This window comes from Sturnira hondurensis, unplaced genomic scaffold (assembly GCF_014824575.4).
Source record: "Sturnira hondurensis isolate 20B ecotype Veracruz unplaced genomic scaffold, ASM1482457v3 Scaffold0001872, whole genome shotgun sequence".
In the NCBI taxonomy this organism is placed as follows: Eukaryota; Metazoa; Chordata; class Mammalia; order Chiroptera; family Phyllostomidae; genus Sturnira; species Sturnira hondurensis.
In genome coordinates, this window is record NW_028074503.1 from 6,625,868 (window position 1) to 6,641,768 (window position 15,901).

Genomic DNA, 15,901 nt, shown 5'->3' on the forward strand with positions numbered 1-15,901 from the left:
TCAGTATTCTTCAACACCTAGAATTATTCCCCAAGGCATGATCTTTTACATGGATTCATTACTGAAAGGACTTATTCATGCAGAGTCTCATTAGCATAAGTGTATATTCAATAAACTGAGAGCACAAATAGCTTCCAGCTAATAATTACCTACACAAATTTTCCTTAGAGCTGTTCTCCTTTAAAGTCAAATTCTATATGGAAGCCCACTTTTCCTATTGCTATAAATTCAAACAACTTTTAACTTATGTTGTTCATGGTCATAACTCTTTAAAAAATTATGAAGCAAGTATATATTAAGAGTTGAATGACATTACAAAATTCAGTCTCACTCAGTCCTCTCAGGTCTTAAAACTCCCTCAGTAATACAGGCACCGTGTCTTACTGCTGATAGACATGTCAGTAGTTTGGGGTCGGGGGTAGAGGGGCACTGGGTGTAAGCCCTAAAGCTGCCACTGCGGACTGTCAGGCTGCACTTGTGGACTATCGAGACTTTCAATGAACCAACTCTCTCCCCATAATGATTTTCTGTTTTTCCCATATTAAGATAATACCAACTTCAAACTGATTATTGGTATTTACCCTAATATAAGCTGATGATGAGCTATCATTTTTTAGTGAGGAGATATTATCATAGTGAAATTCAGCCTGAAGTACTATACAAGCTGGCAGTGTGAAGAAACTGGTTCTTTCAGAATTTTCAGAAATGTGGACCTCTCTGGCTTGTTACAATTTATAATAATTTATGAACTGTGATATGAAATACAAGGGGAAAGAAGTCTACTGGTATTCTTATCTTTAGTTTATGGCATCTTAGAGTACAGAAGTTCTGTTTTTAATCAAAAGTCAGGAAGCACCATTCTGCTGGGTTCCGGTTATGTGAAAGGTATAGCCCCTAAGCACCCCTAAATGGTATCAGAAAAGTATCCATACGAAGTACAAATATCCCATTATATACCTTAAGGAGGAGAAATATTCTAAACACTTAATTTTTGAAGTTGAAATTTTTCTGGAGATATTTTATTACAAATTTTGTAAATATTTTTATTTAACTTCCTTTATTTTGTCCTCCATGTAGCATTGGCCCTCATGTTACCAACTAGAGAATTTTTTTGTGGGGGAAGTATTCAGCTTTAAGTACCTGTCTCTAACACATAAGCACTAACAGTGCTCACCTGGAGTTCAGTGGAGACCCCAGTTGAGAATCATATTGGATCCTGAATCTTTCCAGGCCCTGGCCAGTCTAATCTACACAACACACCGCATACAGCTGCTGTGGATCCTTTAGTGAAAATCACCAATAATCTCATCCCTTGATTTGTAGGTAGGTACCAAACGTGTAAGAGAAGTTAAGGAAGAAAGGAAAACATAGTACCAAGTTGCCCAATTGCCCTTTAAAATTTCTAATCTCATCTCTGACTGAGGAGTGAAAAAAAATACTAGTTTATCTAATATTTACTGAAAGTCTTGTATTATTTCTTCCTACATTGCCTAAAATATATTTTAAGAATAGCTTTCTTTAAGTGTTTAAGTGTAAATTATGAAATATTATTAATGCTGAATAAAGACATTTAGACACTTTCTAGCTGCCTAATTAAACAATGTTTGCAAAATGCTAGCTCACTTCATACAATGTGGCAATGATCTCATCTATTAGGTACCTGATTTAAAACCATAGAATATTTTACCCACTTTCTATCTTGAAAATTGTCTAATAAATTAATGATGATAATTATACAATCTTTATCTACATTAAATTGTTAATATTTTGCTACACTCTCATTTCACTCTTTCCCATATATTGCCGAACCATTTGAAAGAAAGTTGCACGGATCATGAGTTTCATCTGTAAATACTCCCGGATGTATCTTCTCCCCAAAAAGACCTTCTCATACAGAACCCCAATGTGATTATGACACTCAGGAAATTTAACACAGATGTAATACTACTACATGTTCTACAGCACAGATTCAGATTCCTTTAATTATCTCAATATTATCCTTCATAGGTTTTTCTTTCCACCGATAATCTAATCAATTAGTTCCATGTTTCCTAGTCTCCTTCACTCCTGAACAATTTTCCAGGACTTTTTTAAAACTGACATTGACATTCTCAAAGTGTCCGGGTCGCTTATGTCAAAGACTATGTTTTGGATTTACACATTTTGGAGAAGAAAAGTCATGTGTGATCATTTCCTCGTCATCAGATTCAGGTGAAACATTTTTGGTAAAATAATTTCAGGGGCACCCGCATGTCCTACTTCATGCACGTATCATCCCAAGAAGTACACAATGCCAGTCTGTCTGATTGCTGGTGGAATCAAGTGTTATCACTTGGTTATGTGGTGTCTGCCAGACTTTTGCCTGTAAAGGCATTTTCCCCTTTTTGTAACTAGTCAGAAATGCCTGGGGTGACATGCAGAGATAGTGTGAATATCCTGTCCCTATAAACTATTCACCCAATGGTGGATCATCTCTTCATGATTCTTATAATAGTAGTTGCAAAAAAGTTACTTTATGATTCCACCATTTCCTTTAATTATATTAGCTTGTATTCTTCAGTGAAACAAAGCTCATGGATACTTTTCTACATTCAATATGCTCTAATCCATTACATTTATTATTACCTTTTATGTTCAAGTGACCCCAAATTTGACCAGCAGGTATCTCTTAAATCTGGCTTCTGAGGTGTTCCCACCCATCGATTTTTGAGCACTTTCTTGTCCTTTGGCACAAGGTATTCTCTAGGCTTACCAGGTTCTCCCCTGAACTAACTGAAGCAGGAAGGCTGTAAAATAAAAACAAGACTAACTCAGCTCACTTTTAATGCAGCAATTAGATTTAGGCACAAATATTAGAATAGTGCCTAGAACATAGTGTCAGTCGGTATAGTGTCAGTTGATCTGCTCCTTAACTATTTTAGCCATAGATCGAAACCACTGTATAATTCTCAAAAATAAAAACTATTGCTCTATAGCTAAGACTTTTATATTACTCTTTCCATTCCATTTTGTATATTTATTCTTATTTAAATTTTTGTTCTCTTTCATTTATTTTATCTACATGTGGAGTCCATATGTGCAAGGCAACCTTCAGGGACTTCTCTTTTTCTTAGGCTATTGTCTAATGCCAACGTGTGCACAAATCCCCCCAAATGAAAGCTTTTAAAAATTCTTGAAATTACCAAGAAATTTCACGTATTAGAGGAAATAGTGTGAAGAAAAGCTGAAGAGGCTGGGATTGTTTTTTTTGGGTGGAGGGTATTGGGGGGGTATGAAGTTAAATAGGCCAACCTCACTTTCTAAGTAAATGTAGTACTACTTAGACCACTGGTGAATGAGTCACTGACAATGAGAGCAAATTTGAAGGAAGGGAAGAGTGATACTTGGGGAGGTCACAAGAAAGAAAAGGTGGGGTCTCACAGCTTACAACTATGTGTGTATATATGTATACAAACATGTATGCATACATGTATGTAGGTACATATTTAAGTTAGAATGTGAGGGGGTGTAAGTGTGTTTGGGTGTACCATGTACGTATGCCTGTGCACACATGGGGTTAAAAATAGGGATGTTTAGTCAACATTTATTTAACAAATACTTATTAGACTCCCAAGCTAATACTATACCAGACACTATAGTATTTTCTAGGAATAAAGGACCATCACACTAGAAAGGGCCCTACCTAGTGGTTAAATAATTACACGAGTAAATATGAATTTACAACTCTTTGCAACTATTGGTGATGAGGGATCTGAATATATAAATATGGGTACATTTATGCATAAATACATACAAGTATATATGTATGAATACATATACTATAAGGGGATTCAGCTCACTCTAAGGGAAGAGGGGGCTCCTTTGAGAAAGAGACATTTGGGTGGATATTTTAAGTGTTAATGAGTGTTAGCTAGGCGAGGTTTGGGTATGTACATTTACAGGGATGGGGACGGGAGGGAGAAGGAGCAGCACGACTGGAAGAAAGCTTTCCAGTTGAAGCAGAGGGAAGGGGTGGAAGAACCAAAAGAGACGACACTGCAAGAGTCTGATCCTGCTGGGTTTAAAAAAATCAGGAGTGCAGTTTTGGTCTTTATCTTCAAAAAAACAATGGTAATACATTGAAGCGACGGGTGGAGCAGGGGGGGTGGTAGTTCTATTTGCAACTTGAAAAGGCTTTTCTGGCACCTTTGGAGGATGGATTTGGAGGGGAGAGCAATGTTGGATGCGAGGAGATTAGTTAGAAAGCTCCTGTAGTTGTTTTCACAACAGACTGAACGCTTAGACATGGGTGATGGCCGAAGGCAGCTTTGTCAGTGTGCTTTGGGAGGCAACAATCAATAACTTCGAGGAGGCTGTGATATGGAGTTGAATGAGAAGAAATGCAAAGGATAAAACCCAGATTGGGAGCTGGGGAACCCTGAGGTTTGGTGTGAGATGAACAGAGATCACAAGTTCGATTTTTACGTGTTTCACTTGATGTTTCTTTAAGATAGACAAGAAGAAATGCCTAGTACACAGTTGTATCTACAAACAGGGGACTTAGAAGAACTTTGAGCTATAGTTATGCTTTCTAGAATGCTCTAAATAAAACATATGTCATCAATTTCATGGAATTCTTATTGGAGTACTTTGTATATATATGTTGGGAAAAATCTAAGTGAACTAAAGTTCTGATGTACTGGATGAACGACCTCTGCTACTTGAGAGTTCATTAATTTGCAAATCTATTTCTACTCTAAGTGCTGTTATAATTCCCTGATCTGCAAAATCTGAAAATATGACTTTGCTAGACTTTTCAGCAAGTGAGACAGAGAGATAACAAAAGTGATAATGTAAGTACAGGGATCTCTCAGCTATCACAGGAGTTACATTCCAGAGACCTCCACAATAGGTGAAAATCCATGAAGTAGCAGTGTTATATTTATTTTATTATTTATATATATTTTAAAGCTTTATAAACCCTCCTACACTCTTATAAACCTTCCCCCCAGTCTTATAAACACTTCATATACTCTTAAAGACTTTCTACACTCTTAAACCTGCATAATTTTAACAACATATAAAATTCTATATGGGCACTCACCAGCGAAGTATACAGTTGTCCCTCACTATATGGTGGTTCACTTATTTCTGCAATAAGTGAACCTCGATATAGCAAGGGACAACTGTATAGAATTAATATTTGAAATACTTAAGAATCAGTACAACTTGGGGTCCACCCCGTAATAACCGGCCAGCCCACAACAGTGCATGCAGCTGAATGCCAGCCGTGACACAGAAGTAGAATCTCATTCTCTGATAATCAAAATTCCTAATTGAAAATAGAGGACCAACACTAGAAGGTAACATATTGTTGATGTTTACTGCTTTTAGCCCAATAATATTACTAATACCTAAAGATATTTCAATAGATTGAGAAAATTGACTTTGGGGGGGATAAATTATCCACATTTTAATCTAATGTTCAAAAAATGGTGTGGGAAAGTGAAATTTGTTTAGAGACATGTTTCTAAAAAATTGTGTTTACACCTGAATTTGAAAAAATTTTTAGAGCGTCCAGCGAACACCATCATTTATCAGAGACAGTCTTTGCTTAAAGTAACCTGTAACTGTGGGTCGCAGCTCTAATGCCCTCTGTGATAAAGATGAAAACAACAGAAATGACTACAAAGCTAAAGGTAGCATCTTGTTTTTGAAACTAAAGAAAAAGTCAGTAGCGTAGTCTTCATTTGAATTGACAATGTTGTCTTATTTTGTTTTTCCATTTTCATGTATATCTAATAGAGGCTTCTGCAATTTTTTCACATTGTCTAGGTGTATCTTCCCTTTTCTGAACTACGGTCTGAGTGTTTTAGATTTCAGCTTAGAGTGGTAGTATGGTAAAACAGGCACCAGGAACCTAGTGACTGGAAGGTATCATGTCTGTTTATTCTGACAACGAAGGTTTTTCCTGTGTACAAGTTAACAGTTTAAAGAAGAGGGAGGGCTTCACTGTCACAATTTTTGCCTTTATCCCATATAAGAATAAAAAGCATAGCAAGAAAAGGCAGGTATTACAATAAAATTCATTGCCTATCTAGGTCTTTGTGCTGCTCAAATGAAAGAAGCTTCTTATTTTCCTTATCGCCTCCGCAATCCAGCCACCTCAATTTCATCTTCTCCAAGGCCCCAATGCACCACTGCACACTTACTAGAAATTGTAGCAAAAGTCAACCAAATAATGTTAGGGGTCAGTCTGAGGTTGAGGGCCAGGCCATTCAATTGACCAAGAAGCTTCCAGTAAGAATGAACAGCACACAGCAAAACAATCATAGATCAAATTGTGTCCCGTACAATTGCTGACTCTCCTTTGTAAGAAGGGCTGCCTTTCTTGATTGGGTAAAACATGCTCTATGTAGAGAATCTTGTGATTGCGTGAAAGCAACTGGTATTCGCACATACTCCACAAAGACTTCAATTTTAACTGTTAAGGGCTTACATTAAAAAGCTCCTTTCTTTAAAAAATGTAAGATATACAAAGATACAACAGACATCTAAGATGGATAGAAAATGGGAAGTAACCTAACAAAAATATCTTACAATTTGGTAAACTCAAGATGCTTCATGCAGCCCATACTGAAATGACATTTCATATTAACTCTTAATTCTAAGAGCAGGTCTCATGTTATGGCCTAGAAGTAACATTAGAAATAAAAAAAGTAGAATTTTGCTCTCAATTCCTCCTTGCATCTGGGACCCTACACTCTCCTGCAGGTTGTGCATGTGGGTAATCTTCAAAGTCTCCAGTCTCTACAGATACTATTACTTTGTAGAGATGCTGGTGTGCTTTTAGTGTGTATGTAGTCTTAACAGTGCCCTTAATACTGCACAGACTAAATACATCAAAGACAGATAGCAGAGTTGCCTATACTCTCCCCTGTCCCCAACTCCTATATGCTAGTAGTAATATAAAACCATTCTAACACAACTGTTCATTTAGATTGGTTGCAGATTTGGGTCTCTTCTAAGAGCATATGTTATAGCGTTACTTATCTTGTGCCATTTCCAGTATGAGACCAGCACCACTTTTTGTTTGCATAAGAATGTTTTTAGGGAATGAAAAATCTCAAATAATGCTACCTTCTTTCCTATTGTTGCAGTATCTGAAATGATATGTGTATACATGCACATGCACAGCTATAACATGCACATATAAGTACATACACACATACATGCATACATATGTATGAATGTATATGTTTTTCTCTCTCTATAAAAGCCTTCGGTGTTTTCTGGAACTATGCACTTAAACAAGGTTAAAGCCCGGGGGAACTAAAAAATCAGCCAGCTTGTATATTAATTTGTTACCATTCATAATCACCCACAAAACATAGATTCCAAGGAAATAAGGATCAGAAGAAGTAAATTTTTATAAAGGTGACAGTGATAGGAAAAAGATCAGAGCATGAACTTCAACTTGGAGGGCAGTGACGTTTGTAGTCCTTGCCCACTGAAGGCAGGAGACCAGTGAACAAATGAGATGGTACCATTTAAAAGTAAAGATGAGTGGGTAGGGGCATGAAAGATAACTCAAGGCATCATAAAAACATTGTTTCTGTAGCCCTACAGTTCTCACTGGGGCCAGACCATCCCCTAGAGAATACTTTGAGAAGGGCTCAGGTGTGTCATAATTTCTGGAGGAGGGGTGTTCTGCTGACTTCTGGTGAGGAGGGGTGGCTGTCCCACTTAATGAAAAAATTTCCAAATGTCCCATACAACACACAATGTCCCACTAAACTAAACCTATAAGGAATCTCAACCTGTAGAATCTGGTACATAATCATAGCAAGTATTGTACAGGAATCTCCACTAACAAGGTTGCTGTGGTGAGTAATTCAATCATTTTGTGTAGTCTGGCTCCTAACACTAGAATCAATAGGCTACAATATTACTGGAAAACAAACTTAAAAAGCAATATCAGCACTCAATCAATACTTTTCATTTTGGAAATATTTTATCTGTTATTCGTGATGGTATGGTGAGTCCCCTGCAGAGCCTCTTGAAGCCAAGTTCACATGGGTAAAAACACGAAACTGTTCCAGGAAGCAGTTTTGGAATTCCAGTGGTAGTGGATTAATAGTAGGTATTCTCTCATTTGCAAAATATTATACTTCCACATTTTCTCCACTCCAGTGGTCTATAACTTGACTTAGCATATTTTCCCTATGATTACCATCATTTCCTTTTTTTCTGTCAGATACAAATAACTCCAGTTTATAATTACCCTAACACTGCTCTTAGTCTGCCCTTGTGCTTTCGTGTGTCTGTACTTCTTATATGAAGTCTTTTGATTTTTTTGTCTTAAATCCAAATTTATTTATTATATACACACACACACACTTCTGACTTCTGTAATACGTGTTCTGGTGAAGTCATCTCCAAACATTAGTGTAGGGAAATCATATTTTATTACAAATTACTTTTCTTTTATTGCCCTCTTTCATTACTTATATACTCAGTAACGATACTATGGATAGATCACATTTTAGGATACTAAGAGGGTAACAAAAATATTTGTCATTAGAAAGAGGATAGGGCTGAGGACAACACAGTGGCCCCTGATAAGCATTCAGGGAATGAGAGAAGACAGAAAGATCACCGGCTTCTGTATTCACCTCTGTACCACTTCATTCCATGGCTGTCTTGCACAGTTGACGTTGGGATGGCCAGAAAGAGTTAACTCCCTTATCTAACTGCCAAACTTACTGCAAAGGGGGCTGGGTGCAGAGCCAGGAGGTGAGGTTTCCAGTTTCTGCTCTGCCGCTACCCACCACCGTGACCTTCAGCAGCTCCCTGTGATCACCGTGGGCCCCCATTTCCTTAACTGTGAAATGAGGGCACCGGAATAAATTACTTTTAAGGTCTTTTCCTGCTCCATAAAAAAATGCATAATTCTGATTCTAAGACTTAGGCCCTGATCAAAAGAAACTGATTCTTCTAATAAATGTATGTAAAATATATCCTGTGGCTCTCAATTATTCCATCCACAATATTTTTTAAAAAATACATGGTTTTATCTTCTTTAAAAAATGTTATACCCTAAACACACACACACACACACACACACACACACACACAATGTGACCTTAAGAAAGAAGTACCCATACAGTTGAAGTAAACAAGCACATTTATTATGAGAACAGAGTCCCCATTCCAAAAGCAACATCTACTTTTTTATCGCCATTCTCCTCACTGCTGTGGAAGTCACAGTTTTACTTTTTGCTTTGAATTACTGATTGAAATGACTTTACCTGCTTTTCCAATCATGTATTTTTGGCAGCTCTACCCGTCTCCACAGAGGCTTACTAAATTCTTTCTAATAGTTCACAGAACTACCAATTCAACAAACTCTGTATACAACTGAATGCTGGCTATAAACAAGGTGTTAATAGCAAGTGCTATGGTGTGAATCAACTTCTTGTTCAAGGAACTGTTTCATCCACAACCAATTCTGCCCTGAAGCTTTTGAAAAACACAGTAGAAATCTGTTAAATTGGCAGTGTTGCTGAACTTCAACTACTTTATCTAACCAGGTCCACAGTAACAATGGATACTTGAGAGCTTCTCTTTGATGGAATGTGCTTTGCTCTGGAGCATAGGCATGGAGATCAAATGGACCAAGCCACTTATTCTGACAGCATCTGGCTGTTTCCTCTCTTGGGAAGTAAGTACACATGTCAGGCTCATGAATGTCACCTTCATACCTACCCATGTAGATGCTTTAGAAAAACCTCACACTTAAAAATTCAGTTTAGTAAGATATATACATTAGAATCTTTGCATCTCATGTTTGAAAAAAATTAATCACCTGTTACATGTACATGGGGATTGAATTTCTCATATTTGGATTGGAGGGCTTTTATTTTTTCAGGGAACATGTCTAATTCTGAACACACAATCATTAAGTAGATATACAATTAAGGCCTGATTGTCTTTCTGTGAATTATATACAATCTATTACACAGACACTGTATCAGGGTTGCTTATTTCTGTCACCCAGCTCTTTTCTGGGCAGGCTGCCCACCTTCTCCACCTCCCCATAAATTGGTTTTGGTGTTTGAGGGATGTAAGCTCATTTAAAAATTAGCCTAAACAAAACAAAATAATTAAGAAGGCAACTTGCCCACAATAACAATGAAAACCTTTTTTAAATCAGACATGTAATACATTCCAAAAGCAAACATAAACCATGATTTGGGGTTATCTTAGCCCCTATTCTTCTCATTAACATGAATAATTCAGAGTGCTTACTATACATGGTGAAACTCTTTCCACCCAATAATTCACTTTTATTGTACAGAAAAATAAGATGAAACACAACCTCATGTATTTCCAAAGATTTCAATTAGGCCATATTTTTAAAGGCAACTTTACTTTCAGAATATTTTGCAGTATGGTTTCATTCTTTTCACTGCTATCCTGTTGGTAAAAGGAATCTTATGCTTTCAAGACAAGGGAAATACAAAGCAGTGTAGCAGATAAGAAGGCAGAAGCCCCAGATTTTGGGGGTTCTTGATATTCTTCAAATACACAGCAGTTATTCACAGAGGAAAGCAAGATTGCCAATATCTTTCTCCTCGAAACTGTGATTACGCTTTGGGACATTACATCCAGATTTGAGTAAGAAGAACTTCCCAACATTCTGGCTACTGTGAAGAGACAACATATTTATCATGCAATTTACTTCTGAGTAATACCAATATCCTAACATTGCGGTTTAAGCAAACATCCCTGAACGGGAAAGCATTCCAAGGATGGGGGTCAGGGCGAGATCGAAAACCTCCAATCTGTCTTGAATGATGAACCCAAAGAAGGCTGTGATCTGCCTGCCGATCGCATACAAACTTACCCAGGCTCCCAAATGTGGATACAAAGACTACTCTATAGACATTTTATTCACACCCTATGTGAACTATCCTATATTCATACCCAGGATTTGTATGTTTATGACTTTGATCTTCTAAAACTGGAGCTTGGAATGTTAAATTGGTCTCCTAGTTTGTAAATCATTCCTGGGAAGACATATTCCTCTGGAAATGACACTGATTTTCTGGAGTTACGAGGCTGTTTAATGCACTGCCTCAGAGCGCCAAATGCTACCCTTGTGACCAGAGAGAAGGGGAGAGAATGCCCTCAAAAGGAGGCTCAGTGGTCCCAATCCTCAGCTTCTCTCTGGTGACAAAAAGGTGGAGGAAAGAAAGCAGTCAGAGTCCACTGGAGTCCACACCCGTCTTGGCCAAAGGCTCTGAAACTTCTCTTACTTTTCCTTTCATTGAAAATAAAAAGAGGAGCTTATCGTGTCACAACCCCAATGCGACAGTTGCTGAACTTAGATCAGCATCAGATACTACCAGAGCTTTGGGGATATTCACGGAAATTCATGAAACTAGGATGTACTTTCGGATACCTGTGAAAATAAAACATTGCACTTTGAGTGGGTGAGAACAGATGGTTGGTAATGATTTAAAACATTGATGTTTTTGGACCGTCAGCAAGCCTCTGCATCAAAAACACAGCATATAGTTAGCACAGACGAACGTCTGTATGCAAGGTGTTCCTTATCTGGAAGAGGCTGCTGTGGTCAGCAAAGGTGATAAAAACCATATGCGGCCAGAGGAAAATTCTTCTCACTTTCTCAAGACATTCAAGGTGTGCTATTTTGGGGGCTATATTCAGTCTGTGTGATCAGAGGCTTTTAATCTTCCCCAATAACTAGTCAACTCTACGCATCTAGTTACGGCGTTCGTCTGTAACACAAGGAGTAGAACTGTAATTTTGTTCTGTACATCTGACTCACTGAAGCCCTTAAAAACCCTCTGAGCAATAATAATAAAATCTGTTAGTCCAGGGTGCCCTTGCCCATGAAAAACAATAACATTCTCTTCATCCTCAGTTGGTGGCTAGGCATATGGTGTTATGATTATGTGCTGGAATTGGCAGGTGCCGGGCCACTGAATTAGGAATACATAAATATTAAACGTGGTCACACTGCATTTTGGTGTGTATATGTGAGTCTAAAAGCCCACATCCTTTAAAACCAATGGAATGGTAGCAGTACAGATAAAATTATATGTAGAGAGATTAATGAAATGTTGGAGGTTAAAGTGAAGATAAATAAACATTGGTAAACAATACTCTGCAAAAAAGGAGTATTTTGGTTTGGTTCTGATGACACGAAGTGAAGAAGTCACACAGTCACACACTCCGTATTATTTACTTGCCATCCCTTTCAAAACCCGGGGAACTGCTCAGGAACAGTTTGCCTGTGGGAGGGAGTTGGGGGTGGACGCGTCAGGAGAAGAGGGAGGCGGAACGCAGCTCTAGCTCAGTACCTGTGAACTTAGTTGGGAATAATTCTTGACAGGCATCAAACATAACACCTTCTAGCCTTCTAACAGAAACATGCTGCTAGACAGGATGTTCAAATGGGGCAGAAGAGGGAGGGAGCAGGTAACCCTGTGAGAGCATCAACAAAACAACCGCGCAGTTCCTACTTTCAAATCACGTCCAGCGTCAAGTCTCCCCACCTCCCCCCCACCGCCCCTCCATGACACCCTCCCGACCCCTCTGCTGGGGCCACAAAGGACCTGGGCTCCCAGTCACCTAGTTTCTCTCCCGCGTTGAAGGCAGCTTTAGCAAGGTCTCGGAGTTGGGGACCCATGCTATAGAGCAGAAATGCTCATCTTTCGGCCAAACATGCTGGAGGACCGGATAAACCGGCACCAGAAACTCAAGACTGTTCCTTCGGGTGTCCTCTTTCTAACCTTGCATGCCCCACTGGGGACTGGCACCGGAAAACTGCAGTCCAGGCCGCCCGGCCAGCGCCCAGAAATCCAGCGCGGGTAGCTGACCCTTCCTCCTCCTCCGACCCTCTGGAAGGCTTCGTACCGCCTCCATCTCCGGGACACCCCGTGATCCCAGCATGTCTAATAAAGTGAATGGGAGTGAGGTGGGTTCAAACACTGGCGGCGGGGGGCGGGCGGGGGGCGGGCGGGGGCGGTGCAGAATGAAAAGAAATGGAAAGGTACAGAAAGATGCTTCCCACAGTCAGCGGAGGCAAAGTACCTGGAAAGGTGAGGATACGCTTCCCCGCCCAACCAGACCCGGCTCCCACCGTGGGTGCCGCGCGGCGCCCCGCAATCTCAGCCCCTCAGACCTCGAGCCCGACACCTTCCGCCCCCCAACGTGCCCCAACCCGTCCGTGTGCGGTTACCTCGCGAGTGGGGAGGGGAGCGGAGGCGAGTGGGCGCCGCAGGTGCTGCTCCTCCAGGAGCGCAGCTTCTGCAGGAAACTTCCCCGCGCTCCGGAGCAAACTCTCGTGGAGTCCGCCCGCCGCCGGGTGGGAAGGCGCGCGGCGCGGCGCTCGGGGAGCAGGGGCGGCGCGGAGCCCGGGGACTCGCCTGGCGCGCCGGCCGGCGGGGGCTGCGGCGCCGCCTCTGCGCGGTCGGTTCCCGCGCGCCCGCGGTCCCCGCAGCCGCCGCCCCGCCGCGCCCCCGCCCGCCCCCGCCGCTCCGCCTCCCGGGCTTTATCTCCAGCGCCTCCCGCCCGCCTGCTCGCTGGCGCTGCCTTCTTTTTCTCCGCCTTTGTCGTTCTCGCTCTCTGTTACTTTCTGGTCTCACCTCGGCTGGCGACTCGGGTGCGTCCCGAGGCTCCGGTGCCACCCCGACTCCCGGCCAGGGAGTAACGCTCTTTCCCGTTCGGTTCCTAACGCACCTTCCCCTCCTCGCCGCTGCCCTGGCTCAGATTCCGTCCCCAGGTGTTCTAGAAACGTGGAGGGCGCATCAATAGGTCAGTAGTCTATCGCAAACATTGACTTCCAAAGCTTAGACTTTCTATCGCTTTACAGATTTATTGAAAAATACGTGTATTGATTATATGCATCAGTACAGTGCCCTTCGGAAATATGTGCCGTGGGCTGAAAGCGGCCGGCGACAATATCGGAGACTTCACAGTTCTCCAAGGCCTCACATTTCAAAATGTAACAAGCTGGAGCTGGGTGTTTGTAAAGCGCGTTGCAAAGACAAGGATTAGGATTAAAAAAATATATCATTAAAAGAAACAGTTTATTGAGATTTAAAACTAGTTCCGAGCATTATGCTAGCAGCAACTTGACCAAACTTAGGGCAAAGAATAATAATAATAAATAAACAATAGAACTCTGGGTTGCTTAATTTGCACGCAGGCAGTTTCTATGAATTAACAAAGAAAAACTTTTTTCTTTAAGTAGTTAAGTGGTTGAGCCTACCTCGTTTCCACAGTAGAATTTTTTCCCCAAATAGATGTTATTAATTTTCTACATTTCCAGTGGGTCTTATTTTTACTAATGGCTTAGGAATAACGTATCTGGTAGTAGTGAGCTTTGGTTCAATCAAGAAATACTGTTATAGTATTATAGGAATTGTTTGCCTGACTGGTTTCTTTTAAACAGAACTTGTTATACCAGTTGTATTTTTAATTTGTGTGTCTTCTGTCTCTTTTCACACTTACCTTAGTGTCACATTTACCTTTTCACATTTACTTCTCTGCTGTGAATGTCTTTACTCATCTCCAGAATGAAGCTCTTTTCCTACCTTCGGACTTAAAGAAGAAACACACAAAACAAGGAAATACCCCTGAGCTGTATTTAACTGGCAGGCTATGGGTGAGTGCTTGTGGACTGGATTAACCAATTTAACTTAGTCTCTTTTGGTTTGGTCCCACAGTGCCATTCCCTGTGCCGTGAACTCTTGGAGTCGAGGCCACCCCTTTGCACCAGAGCAGTGAGGGCACCCCAGCCCACTCAGATCTACACCGTGGTTCTGGGCTGCTGTAAGTCACATGACATGTGTGGTCTCTGCATTTGTAAAATGAAGGAGTTGAGCAAGACCATCATTATAACTATACTTTCTAAATTCTTAAAGTTTGTGTAGCTAATGAGGGAGACTGGTCATGATAAGGTCAACTTCTGATTGAATCTGCTCGATAGCTGTGCTGCTAGGCATTGGCAGTCTATTGTGAGATTTTCCGGGCTTTAGAATTTATTTCATTCATCTATCATAGCAAACCTCTGTCCAAAGCCATTAAAATATTTTTAAGGATAAGGAAATTGAATGTTGTTACTATCCAAAGGTGATGAATAAAAGATAAAAAATCACCTAAAAGTGCACAGTAAGCATCGGTATAAGATACATCTCATTGCATTTGTCTGGGAGTTATACGGTTAAGTGAAAATACTGCCTTTTTAAATATTGTAGTTAAACTAATTTAATTTTTACATGGTGAATTGTTTCTGAAACATTGGTTCACAGCATGTTTTTAAACTCTCCAGTCTATTAATTTTGTTTAGTTCTTTGAATTTTTAAAAATGTTTAACCGTTGACTTTTCCAGGCAAGTGTGAAGTTTATGGATCATTGATCCTTTAAAGTGTAGGTTTGTAACAATCATAGTCATAAAAGAGGTTTCTGCATCAAATCTCAAGGGACGTTTGGTGGCCAGAGTGCCTTTGTGGAAGGAGGCCTTCATCATGACAGTGCAGATGGCACTGGGGTATGCATACGCGATGTGGTCAAACTTGACTTTGAAAGTGTAACAAAGTTAATAGTGTAAAGAATGAGCCCAGTGGGCTGTTCACATTTTATGAAAAACGTGTGTAAGAAATACAAGTGTAGATGGGTCAGAAAAGAGAAAGGAAGGGTATTTTCCTAGTATCCGTATGTACAAACAAAGGTCCTTTAAAGTGTGAGTACAGCAATTTCATGGGATCGCTCTTGCTATTTTGGGGTCTGTGCTTTTCTTTAACCAGGCAATCCCCAATGATGACTCAGCTTAATGAATGGCCAAAATGCTAATTCAGCAGGAATGTATTAAGCACAATGCACATGG

At 40.3% G+C, this 15,901-nt stretch overlaps 1 protein-coding gene across 1 annotated transcript in view; it reads right to left on the reverse strand.

Moving 5' to 3' along the window:
- The window catches only part of CHST9 (carbohydrate sulfotransferase 9), a 237,209-nt gene extending 223,766 nt beyond the window's left edge, over positions 1–13,443 (reverse strand). The window contains exon 1 of the mRNA XM_037032310.1: positions 13,253–13,443. The gene's annotated coding sequence lies outside the window, so the exon portion shown is untranslated. The remainder of the gene's footprint in view (positions 1–13,252) is intronic.
- Positions 13,444–15,901: the final 2,458 nt, after the last annotated feature.